We start from the raw sequence: 13,656 nt of genomic DNA, 5'->3' as shown, positions 1-13,656 counted from the left end.
AAGGGAATTTTGAGCATAGAGAGAGAGAACATCAGGCTGAACCAACTTCTCCCCCTGATAGGAGGGTAACCTGTCAGGGGAGGATTCCTTTGAGTGCCCATGCCCTTATGCCCTCAACTCTACCCAACCTCTCTCACAGACCACGTATGGCAGCTATGATTTGCAACTGAGTGTCATCCTGCTGACCAGCGGAGCTCTGTGAAGATTGGGGAGCCTGTTTTTTGTCTGAGCTCCGCCTGCGAACAGGGTTGTGCTCATGCCTGTGTTTCCGGGGGCCTTTCCTTGAGGCGAGTCCCTTTCACTTAGTTGGGCTGGTGGAGGCTGCACTGCCCCAACATGAACAGACTGCTCCACCCTTCTGGCTCTTTGAACACGCTCCTACACAGGCAGTTCAACTGCTGCCACACAGGGGTTCTTAATATCATCTATCAAATGTGCAATGCCCAAACAAGTAGGGCATTCACGATGGCCATCACGGGGGTCCGTGACACCCCGGCAAAAACGACACAAATGTGACATCATTTCTGTGTTACTTTTTGTGATTAAAAAATAAATAAATAAATAGATAAACAACAGCACCCAGCAGCTACGGATAGCTTATGAAGGGCAACTAGTAAACAGGCTGCTTGCAGCTGGCCACAATCACATAAAACGAAGAAAGGGGTAAAAAACTTGTAAAGGTTATATCCTTATATCACTGAATAGTTTTAAAGATATTTTATCTAATTCTATGGGAGTTGAATTTCTTTCTTTCTTTTTGTCTTTCTTTGAAGTATGAATTTATTATGTTGTTGCTGTTAATTTATCAGTTAAAACTTGGGTTACTATATTATCCTTATTCCAATCAATTCATTTCAGATTTTCCATATTTTAATTGTATAATTATATGTGAGTTTTGTCTCAGTTTTATGTATCCTTTTATATAATATATCTATTGCTTTATTTATACCTTTATATGAAAACATTTTTTTTAAAATATATTTTAGACTTTTCTATCTAAAAGACTTTCTTACTCAGACACATGGCTTTTATTACAGTTTTTTACTTTCCCACTGTTTATAAATCTATTGTTCAGTCAAGCATAAAAACTCACGTACAGGATTGATACTATAAAGATACAGTATAGTAACGTGTGTGTGTGTGTACACATATATTTATGTGCTTCATGCAGCTCTGATATGAATATTAATGAGGCCAAACTAAGAGAATTAGAACTTGTTCTATAATCGACAGGGAACAGTAAACTGTGGTGTTCATACTCTAACATGCAGACTTGGGGATACATTATTATTTGGATATTTAGTCATGCGTCTTTTGCTGGAGTTTTCAAACAATGTGACTTACCTTATAAGCCAATGTACCACATTTCATTATTTTTAGAACAGAACAAATCAAAAAAAGTGTAATCTTTAAGAAACTCACTAAACATGATGCAACATCAAATTTTAAGTCAACACTCAATATTTCCATTCCAACCAGTAGGGAAGCTTAATTACTTAACAGGAGTCCAAGTACATGTAATTACCTTAATTGTCTGAAAACCAACGGAGTTGTGAGACGTTTAGAAGCGAATATAAAATGGTAGAGGATGCTGCCTCTTGTTTTGATTCTACACTGGTGCTTTTACAGTAAGATCAATAGGGGGAGATGCAACTCTCTTTTGACACAGTGCAGGGGAAGTCTGAGAAATAATTAATTATTATGACCGACTGCAGAAACACGATGCTGGTAACGCAAAATAATGTGTCAGAAAAGACAACATCCAGGGACAGATGACGGACAGCACACACACCGAGTAACATGAGCCAATTTCACTGTAAAAGGTAGATGTCTGATGATAAAGTACATGGCATAAAGATAATACAACGCCTGTCTCTCATCCTCGAAATAAAGTTTGACAATAATTTAACAAAATGTCATTAACAGTTCCAATACTGATAGATAGAAGTGATCTTAAATGTTTATTTTAAAGTTTATGTGGATACTTTCCACACAAACAAACCAAATGCTGTAGCTCCTTGAGTGAAAGATAGTTTAATATTCTGTACAGATTATAATATAATGTATTTTTAAATATCATTTGTACATATATCAACTTGTATATAATGTGTATAGGGCTATTTGGTATTAATATTCATAAGAAAATGAATATTGAACATTGATTTTCAGATTGTATTAATAAGATTCCTAACCTTTCCACCACCTCTTCCAATGCAGTCTAAACTAAATGAGGCCACTGCTCTCAGTAAGTTGCACCTAATTTGAACTACATGCAGTTTTTCTCACTACTCATTATATCCGTGTGCATACATTTGCCACATCTAAAAGTCCACCGTATAATCCAATCAGAGTCATCCTTGTTTTTCTTGCAAAACACAATAATCTTACAGAAAAGTCACAATAGTTCATAAACTAATCATAAGCCTCATTCACACTCTTTCCTGACACACACATAAATATACAGTATATATCCTCACGTTACACACTTTTGTTGTTTCCCCTCAGTGGCCCCCTGGCAGAGAGCAAATGTTTCTGCTGGAAGCACAAAGGAAGACTCTGGGACACCAGGCATCAAGCCACCACTGTCACTGTAGACTGAGTGCCAATTCCCCTGCATCCTAAGTTTTTATCTCTCATGCCAGCTGTAAGTTGTGCTGATACAGTTGAACTGCCCGGCTTTGAACTCAACACTTCGCCCCTTGCGGGCTTTGGACATTTGCAAAGGAAGGAGGGGCGTCTTCAAAGACACGAGGACTTGGAGGACAGAAAAGGGCCAAAATAAATACATGTTTAGGCCATCAACAAAGTCCACCCGACTTGGGGACACACACACTAACTTCACATTTCTCATGGTCCTGCAGAGAAAACTTTCAGTAATTATAAGTATGTTGCTATTTCATCAGTATCAGGTTTTCTTTCCTTTCGCTATAATTACTTTCCAGACATAATATATTATATATCTATACATTCTTTTGCTATGAAATGGCTTCCATAGATCATTTCTATGCAGTCAAGTTCTTAGTCAACATGCTAATTAAATAAAGAAAATAAGAGAAAATGATCTTGTAATTTAGCATTCAATCCATAGATTAATAGTGCAAATTACAATATGCTCCAAGAATACAAAGGAAATAAATACTGTGCTTCTCTTATTCACAGGAAAGACTTACACTGAAACAGAAGGCAGAGGAACAGAAGCTCTCATGACTTGTGTGAAGCCTGAGAAGAAAAACAATGTAAATTACTGTATTTTGACAGAATGTGTCAGTTTATGGATGAAAAACTAAGATTTAATTTATAATGCATAGCAGGAATGATTTGACAGGTTTCTTTAAACATTTTGAATTTGCTGATCCATTTAAATGCATTGTCTCCATTGGAGTCAATTATAATCTCCATTTACCATTAACTTGATACCAGACACAGATGGTTTCTAGCACAAGCTCAGAAATTAAAATGAAAATATAAAAAACATAAAACATTTATTCTACTGTTTTAATTACAGTCATGTACTTTAAAAGTTTAAAGGGAAGACATCAAACAAAGCAAACATCTTTAGACAGTTTACAATGATGTACAAGCAAATCTTTTGTGAGAGGTACAGAACGGAGGAAGGGAATAAAATAGAGACTACAGCATGTCGTGGACAGATAGTCTCTAGGGTGAGAGTGGGATAGTATTTGTGTTGTTTGTCTGATGATTTAATATAGAACAGAGGTAGGACAAGATAAGCATGTTGCTTCTTCCTACTCCTTGATGAATTTTTGTTACTGAATATGTTATTTGTTTTTTCTACTTCATATGTTCCAGATTATCTATTTTTTTATACATACATTTTTTTCCTATCCTTTAAAAACGTTTAAAACTAAAGTACACTAAGGCAGTGGTTCTCAACCTTTTTTCAGTGATGTACCCCCTGTGAAATATTTTTTCAGCCAAGTACCCCTAACTAGCGCAAAGTATTTTTGGTTGAAAAAAAGATGTAATACACAGCGCTGTGCCATCAGTGTCTGATTTATTAAACACTTATATTTTATTGAATGTTTATTAAATAACTATTTTTAAAGGATTTTTGAATGGATGCTAATTTTAAATATATTTAAAAAAAATCTCACGTACCCCCTGGAGTACCTTCACGTACCCCCAGGGGTACTAGTACCCCCATTTGAGAACCACAGCACTAAGGTAACTTTAAATCAGGGGTGGGGGGCCTTGGTAACTTGTAATTAAATCATAAATATTCCAAAAAAGCAACTCAGATACAACAATATTCACATTATAACTATTTTTGACTGTCAATAAAATAATATAGATGTGAGTCTGCAATAAAATTTAAAAAAAAGCTGAACCCTTATTCAGGTGAAGTTGCTGCTGCTGTGGAGCTGCAGGAACCAGGCTTTGCAAAATAGTTCATTCTCAGTTAGTCTCGACAAAGAAACTGAAAAAATAAAAAAATACACTCAAGGACACTGCAAGAAATTTCCATTTTATCTCTCTTCCTTGTGCTGAAACAACAGACATGACAAATACAGTATAGGCCGACAAGCTGTTTTAATGCGAGGGTGGAAGAACTGGGAGTTGATGGAGAAAGAGAAGCAGCTCCAGCCTCACATTAGAGAGGTTAGTGTATGTGTGCAATAATTTAGTATGTCTGAGAAGGGTGTTATAAAAACTGAAATGGCCCTTGATAGGAAAAGGGTTCCCCTCCATGCTCCACATTTTACAACCACAAAGTCAAAATGAGTACAAAGAAAATACTAAAACAAAGTGTACGTTAGCACAAACATGGTAGAAATAGTTTTTTCTTTGGATTCTTTATTTGAGAAAAGGGTAATGCAAGTCCTGCAGTGGTACATTTTGTGTGGAGCCACAGCCTCAAGTATAAACAGTCTTGTACCAACAGCTCTTACAGTGATATGTGGATCCTAAGTTATTTTGCAGAGATGGAATCAGGAGACCTTCAGCTCCCAAACAAAGTATAATTTGTCAGTGTTGTGTGAGGATCAGGTCCAGTACTGACCAAAACACATCTTAAGCTACTGAGGCCAAAGTGTCCCCCGGTTGGGGTGTTGTGTTTATAAAAGGTTAATCCAAACTGACCATAATACAGACCTCTCACTGCAACCTTACAATCCAACTGGGCTGTGAGAGTTTAATACTAGAAAGCCAGATAAGATTACCCTTAGTTTCATCCAGAAAGAAACACTTTTGATTCAGATTATTTATTCTCCTCAGATGACAGGAACAGGGTTTAAGTGAAACACAAAAAGCTGCCTGCAGGCAGGTGGACTGAGCTGAGAGGGCTGTTATTATGATAATACCCTCTGGTAAGCCTGTCTCAGAAACGTCTGTGGCAGAAGTGGATAAAATCCGACTGAAAGGCACACAAAATATCATATATAACATGAAATTTAGCAATTCAATTTCATTGACCTCCTTTAAAAGCTTGTTTGTTTGTTTTGTGTCTTATTTGCATGCCAACACATTTAAGCAGCTCCATGATAATGTGTGGAGCAAATCTTCTAGTAATAGCTTCACTCTTCTGGAAGACTTAAAAAAAAAGATGTAAACAAAGGCCCCAACCAAGATTAACTTGAGAAACTGACATTCATCTCAATTGTTTCGTTGCCACTGTAATTTCATTTTGGTATTACTACCAGCCAATTTAAGGCACAGTATCCAACACTAGTTTAAATGCTCCGAAAGAACGTCCAAGTTGTTCCAACAGTATATTGTTGGAGGTTATCCTGCGAGCCTGAGTTGACCAGTAACGCTTGTGCTTCATTTTCTTCTATTCTTTAATACTGTGTCAACCTCCTGCAATTGGTGAGAAAGTCTGAACTGCCCTCCGAAAAATATCACACTGCAAAAGAAGTGAACAAATATAGTTTGATCCCGACCAAGACCACTTCTTTTTTTCTGATAAATTTTGGTCTGTTAGTCTTGACCGAGGTCCAAGGCTCCTTTCACACCTTTTATTTTGGTTCAGACTAAACAAGAACGTTCCTGAGCAAACGTGTGTGAAGGTGTGAAAGCTTGTGTCTCTATGCTCATGGTATCGCCCAACAAGGGGAAATGAGTGAGTTTAACTCTTCCAGCCCTAATATTAATTTTATACATTAACTTTAGGTCACTTGCAGCAGCAAGTCCAGATCCAGCCATTATCTATACTGCTCATCCTTTGAGAGTCAAAGTGGGGGACTGGAGCCAATCCAAGGTGACATTGGGAGAGAGGCTGGGTACACCCTGGGCAGGTTGCCAGCACATCACATACAGAGACATCCATGCTTACATTTACACATTTGCAAAGATTGAGTTTCCAATTAACCTATGCTGCATATATCAATATCAAAGCTATGCCTCTTTTTTATTTGAGACCTTGCCTCTTGTCTGTAATCAATCTGCCTTTAGCAGGTTTGATTTATTTATTCATAAATGTAGTCATAGTCTCTCTGTTTTGTTTTGTGCAGGACCATCAACCAATTGGAAACACAAATTGCAGCTCTTCTTCCAAGCTGCTGGCTAACAGTGCAAAGCTTTACTTGTACTGGAGAGCTCAGGTGTGAAGACAAGCATGAATATGAATGTGAATGAGGAGAGTGCTGAAAAAAACCTGAATACACAAAAATCTATTTGAAATTTAAAATAGCCAGTGGGCACAGCTCCACTACTCTGCTTTTTAAATAAATATAATTGTTAATTAAATTAAACTGCAACTTTATCAGATACTTAATTGTAAGAGTTTTTCAGCCCACAGGAGATAAACTCTGGGTAGAAGAAAAAGACTATTACATAAAAAAATTAGATTATGCGGGACACAGGACACATTTCAAACTTTGTGTTTATGATCAGAGCAGGCGAAGATCAGAGACAATGCTAATCAGTTCAGATCAGTGTTCGACAGTATATGTCTTCATCATCGCAACTGCTTTCTTCCTTCCTTGCTCCTCCTTCGCCGATATGCAGCTTTAAGATGTTACAGAGTGATCTCTAATCATCACATAAACAGGCACATCGAACACTTGAGCTGTTCTGACCACTCAAACTTGTAAGTATGTCCTCTACAAGAAGTAAATGAAAGAATGATATGCACGGTCCCTTTGCGTTAAAATGACCTTGGATTTATAAGACATAAAGCCGTCTTTATAACATATGCCAATTAAAGTTTTTCTGATACTAATGCACTGAATTAGCGGGTTGTAGGTCACGGCTAATGATCAAGATGAATTATCGTGATAAGCCTGTGTTCATGCAGCACTAACAGTTTTATTGTTCACTGATTTCACAACAAGAATCCGCCCCACAGTAAGAACACAAGCTCTGCTGATTTGAATATTGTTCTATGGAATTCATAGACATCTACCTGCATGGAAACACAAATTTCTAACAGAACAGCTACACAAAGGGCTGAGTTAAACGGAGAAAGGAAATTGTAGATAAGGCTCCCTCACTATGAGATCTGTTGAAGGTAGCATAATGCTGATTAGTGGCTTCTGAAACAGATGTAGGAGGCTAATTACTGCAACACACTGCACACCAGTAAGAAATGGAACAACGTTGCTTTTACATACTCTACGAAAACTGAAAAAGGAACATTTTACATTTCCTCTCTGTGGGGGGTTAGCTCAATTTTGTTAGGGTACATTTTTATACTTTGATTATTGTGACCATGACGTTAAAAGTCTGGTAGGTCTGCTCCTGGTATTGGTCATCTGTGAGGGTAGAGACAAGCAACCTATATGGTCATTTAAGTTGGAGGTCTTCTTATATTCATCCTCCTCACAGCATGTTGATACAGTACTTATTCCCTCTGTTAATTTAAAAAATAAACAAGTCAAGTAAAATTAGGTTTGATTTCAGCCTTGAAAGGTCCATGCGAGGATGTAGCATTCTGTGTTGGCACATAATGATACACTTTACAACATATTTGGAGGTTTAGGCTGCTTCCACCAGGCTGTTTGTATGAAAGGAAACATCACGACCACCTGCGTGACAGTCTGAATCAATCTTGCTTCTGTCGATAGAACTGATCTATTGAGGCCACATGCACACTGCTCCAAGGTCAGCGTGCTTTCACTATTAATGCACCTGCACAGATCCATTCGCTCATGTTTACTATAAAAAGACTAAAAAAACAAAACCTTTGTGGATACTTTCATTAATGCCTTCTATTTTATTAAAAAGTGGGCTTATATGTTTTATATACCAGGGAATAAACATGAAGAGGACTATCTATTTAAACATGTGAAAAATACATTCAACTATTAATTAGGTGAATGAGGGGACTGGCAGCTACATGCACATAAAAACTCATACCAACCAACAGCTGACTGAAACGTAAATATATACATATTTGAAGTCTTGAATTTAGCAAAAACAATGTGCGGTCATGTTTATTTACTTACTATGAAACTTCAATCCCTCAAATTTTGACAGTCTCAACGTTTGCATCCCCACCGGTGCAATGCTGGTGGCACAGGTATGACGTGCCAATTCCTTTCCATCTGCCGAGATGCCAGAGCGAGAGATGAATGGTCAAGTAGAGACGACTCTGCTTGTTTCCATCTTGTTAATATGCCTCTGAGAGGCCCACTGTAGCTAGGAGACTCACTAGAAGCTGATCTCCAGAGACCTGAACAAGATAAACATGGCTATGGAAGGCAGCGGAGACCTTCTGAGCTGCGTAAATAACCCTGAACAAAGCAGAGGATGACTTGTTCTTCTATGCTTTTTGCACAGAGGGAACTAGATCAACAAAGAGTCTAATATGAGCCAGTCAAGTCCTTATTGCTGATTCCACTTGTAAAAAAAAAGATAACTGAGCAGTCCCCTATCTGACCAAATTTGAATTTTCTTTGCTATTGTAATCCAGCTTCAGGTTCTTTGGCCACTTCATGCTAGTCAAATAACTAATAATTGGTTAGTGCTATGTGTTTGTCGGGAGCAGCTGCCGATGAATCAGCTTCTTTTTTTTTTTTTGGACCAAGATATATAACTGGTAGGTACTGAACATCTATAGATCTTCACAAAGGATTTGTGGTCGGTTGCTGGCACCCTCACATTAGCAGGAGTCCTTTGGTTCATTCTAATAAAAATTATAATAAATCTTCAGTTATGTAGTGATGTAAAGTCTGGAGGTCACAGTGGTGGATAGGCATGAAGTACATTTACCTATAATTATCCCTTTTATGAAACTTAGAAACACCATGTTCAGATATCAAAGAAATTAATGAAAAATTGGAGCATTGGAATTGGAAATAAAATAACACATTGAGTGTATCCTGTGAGCCTTGGTTTTCAGAATCATCTAATGCCAGTATTTTCTTCTAGTGATGGTTTTGCATTTCTACAAGGAACTGGTTTATACCCTTTTTAGGATTGTTTTTTTCACAGTGGTCAACTACCCTGTACCATCACAATCATCACTGATGGCTATAAGGAGGCTGTCACCACTGAATGTCCCAGTGAATTGAGACATGTATTGGTTTTCATATTAATGTTCAAACTGCACAGAATGCTTAATAAACGGATGTTGTTAGTTACTTCAAAATGAAGTCCCATCTATATTTATATAAATTCTTCTTTTTCTACAGATATTTTACATCTACAATTATAAGTTGAGTCCTACACCTAAATATCAATTCTTATTCTGCATTTATGAGCATTGTCAAATAGAGACAACATGTAAACACAATAGTGTCGTCCTAAGGGAAAATTGCAGAGTTCCACTGCAACTAGGGAATAAATAATGGAGGATAATATTTATATTCTTTTATATCCGCTGCATGTAAATTAACATCAGGGAGTCTGCAGGGTAATTTCCAGCCTTGACATTTGCACATGTAAACACTGTTGGAGCAAATTAATTAGCACAAACAGCAAAACTATCTCCCTGCAGGTTTCAAGAATTGACATTTTACCTTTCTGTAACTAGGATGCAAAAGCTGTGGTTGCATTCAGATGCCAATGGGTGCAAGTGAGAATAACAACCCGGGCATGTGCATGCATGCTCAGTGAAGTGTGTTAGAAGAAAAAAAAACAAATAAAGGCTCATGAAGGAATAAAACCTCTTTTTGATGCTGTTAGGCATTCCAAAGGTTCTTTAAAAAATGCGAGTAATTAAACTATAACAGATGGTGGGGAAAAGGGATCAGGTTAGTGTAGGCAGACCCAAATCCACATCAAAGGGCCTCTCTGTCGGCAGGTTAAGCAGCAGCCACATCCATAACCCAGGACAGCTGGTTATGATTGAAGAGGATTAGGGACAGCATACATATTTCATCAGGATTTATCCTCGTCAAATTGTAAAACTGGATTGCTCTAAAGCCACTCACTTTAACTGCTAAATAATTTCAATTATTATGCAACTTCTATGGAGGTCAGCTGTACCAGTGTCCCAAGCATTTGGCACATCAGTCGTTATTACTCTCAGATGTCCTTCAGGTTTATCAGTACTGGGGTGGATGGAAATAGAAAGGCTCTGTTTTCATTTCAGAATGACATAAATGCCTGTCTTGGATGTGCAGTCTATCAAAATCAACACACAAGGACTTGGAGGGAAGCTGTAGAAGAACCGTGACCCTGAGTCTGTGCAGTGCAAAGGCTTTTCTTTGTCTACAGCTGTCTGAGCTTTCTACGAGAGACATTTGACTACTCTGAAAGACGAGGGAAACGAGGTCTACTTTTGTTTAATTCAGCTCTTATCCTCCATAAACTTCAAATTGCACTGAATAATGGTGGGTCATTTCACCCAAAATGAAGATTTTCTCTCCTCTATGACTGTGAATCAGTCAAATATTAATAAGTAAAATAAAATTGACCCAACGTTGTTCAAAGCAGTTTTCTGATTTCCTTTCTTGTGCTTTGTCAAATGTGCTTCTTACAAAGTTTCAAATAAATCCCTAACCACAATGCACCAGTAACTGAAGGTCCACAGGCTGCTTGTTCCCTGTAGCTGTTTCAGATTACTGTCTTACCTCAGACAAACCCAAACATAGTTCATTTAGCAGATGGTTTCATGTGGACTGTTGATAGGAGACCATCAACGTTGGTATCTTACAACCACACTGTAAAAGGTCTACTTAGTCATATTACACAAGTGTTCTTTATTTATTTCTAACTATCCAGTTGATCCACTCATTAAAGGTGAGTAGTTGTAATTACGTTCACTTGAGTAAACTGGACTAGTGTTTCTGGAGTGAACGAGAGCTCAGTGGCGTAAGTGTGCAAACAATTCATCTTTAGTTTCATAAATTCACAAAACTTTAGTCATTAGCTGTTACTCTGAGCTTCTGCTTGCTTTCATTGATCATTCTGCGTTGTGCTTTTGCATTCATCTTAGCCAGTGCCCACTCCTGGGGTGAGCAGCCGCAGAACTGAATCTTCTCCATTTAAAGAAGTCTGACTGTGGAATGATAAATATCTAAACTCTTTGAGGTGACCCTTTCCACCTTCATTCAAATTAACTATTCTTCTGAGATCTTTCACATCAGCATATAGTTCTTGTGAATAGAAACAGTTTTAATGAGTCAAAGTGACACAAAGTTGCGCCTCCTTATCTCACTGAATGGACTCCCGACTTTTATCAGCTTTTGTTTATGTAAAATACTCATTCCCACCTACATTACATATTTTTTGATGTATTCACAATAGATAAATGGATATAACTTATAGCAGAAACAAGACCAAACCACTTTATCTACTGTGGATTTGTCACCTTTGGACAATATCTAATCCACTTAATAAAGTCAGTACCATGGCCGTTACCTTTCAAGGTTTTATCTGGTGCACCCTTAACATTAACACAAATGCACAACACCAATGCACACAGTACAAAGAGACTGGGATAGAAAGAGAGAAAATGTAGTTACAGATATAGAGTGTGTAAAGAGTGGTATTTGGACCAGGTGTGGGTATATACAGAATTATGGCTCTGTGAAATTTGATCTTTAAAAAAATGTAGAATGGTTTCATCAGGCTGGAAAGGCCAGGTGTTCTGTCTGAAAGAACAACATGGGTGAACAGATTCATGAGTCCTTCTGCAGTTCACGAGGACACACACACACACACACACACACACACACACACACACACACACATGCAGTCTCTCTTCTATATCCCTCACTTCTATTTGTGGATTTTAAAATGAACAAACTGAAGGCCATCCAGCACATTAACCTGCACTGCGCCTTGTTTACATACTGTTTGTGCAAATATGTATAATCAGTGTGAAGAGGTTATATCTTCATGGACCAAAAAACAAGTGAATATGACATTCAAAAAATGTATCTAATCCCATAAAAGATGAACAGCTCTGAGCGTGGATAAAATCAGATTTTATGATGTGGTGCACAGAGACAATTGGGCTAATTTAGATCAATTACGTGTACCTGGTGAATCCAGTGTCAAAACTGATAAAGGTATGTAGAAACCCCTCTGTGCTGCTCTGTTCTTAATGTGGGATGTAATTTGAAGACTAATAAAGTAGGTGAGAGATGGCTGGGTGGGGAAAAGCTACAGATGAATAGTGATAGGCTGATACATCATAATTTCAGTCCCCCCTTTGTGTGATGAGATGCAAGGTGATGAGATATGCCCACTGAAGTTTTCTTTTTTCTGCATGTAAGTGATCATAGTCTGTGAAATTATACTAATCATGGTCAGTGTGTCATGTTAGTCAGTGAACATTCTGTTTTGTCAATCAAATTCTTTTATTTCTTATATTTCAAACATGCAGCACCAGGGAAAATATCAAGTGAATGTGTAGATCCTCATATCACAGCGGATGGTCCGAGGTCATAAATACTCATTAGGTGAAGATATTGAGAGTTGGGGGAGACTGGCATATTAATGAGAATAAAGAAGCTTGTGCGTGTGTGTGTGTGTGTGTCATTGTAATGAGTTGATAATATTCCTAACCCTGCAGAACAAGCTCCACTGATAGAAACTGTGGAACATAAATGTTATTTATGCTTTGGAGGGGAACGGGGGGTAGAAGTTAATTGCAGATATATTGGGCTTTACATTCACACAGTGATGCCCCCTGTCCTCTAGTGGACTGTGACAACTGGTTATTCATTTAGCATCGACACTTCATCGGCACAAAATAATTGCCTCTCCTGCCAGGGATAATACGAGATTAAAATATTAATATAATTTAGCCAGATAATGCATGCAAAACTTTTTTTTTATGAACATGATTGGGTGTCCAAGGAAAGATATTTTTAGCCGCACAACCTCTGGCCAAAGCAAAACCAGAGTATGTGCTTGAAATGTTAACTAGTAGACTGGTAGACACTCCTGTCTCTGTAGCTGTTCAAGTGAAGTCTCCTTATGAAAATTGGCAACAACATCAGCAATGGCAGACAGAACTGGAATGGCCCTCAGAGAGCCAAACCTCTGCCAAGGCTCAGTAGTACCCTTATGAAACCACATTAATATTCATCAGATCCAGATTTTTATTTGGATCTGCACCAAATTGCGCACACATACATATTAAGATCCATAATTTATTCTGCGAGAAATCAATACAAATGTTGAAAAATGCCCCTAATACACGTAATTATGAGTCCTCTAAATATGTCTGATTTGTTGCCATCAAGTTTTCTGCATTATATCTCGAAAAATTCTTCCCTGACTTGCACCACATTCTTACAG

Source organism: Hippoglossus stenolepis, chromosome 1 (genome assembly GCF_022539355.2).
Source record: "Hippoglossus stenolepis isolate QCI-W04-F060 chromosome 1, HSTE1.2, whole genome shotgun sequence".
NCBI lineage: Eukaryota > Metazoa > Chordata > Actinopteri > Pleuronectiformes > Pleuronectidae > Hippoglossus > Hippoglossus stenolepis.
This window is presented reverse-complemented; position numbering follows the sequence as displayed.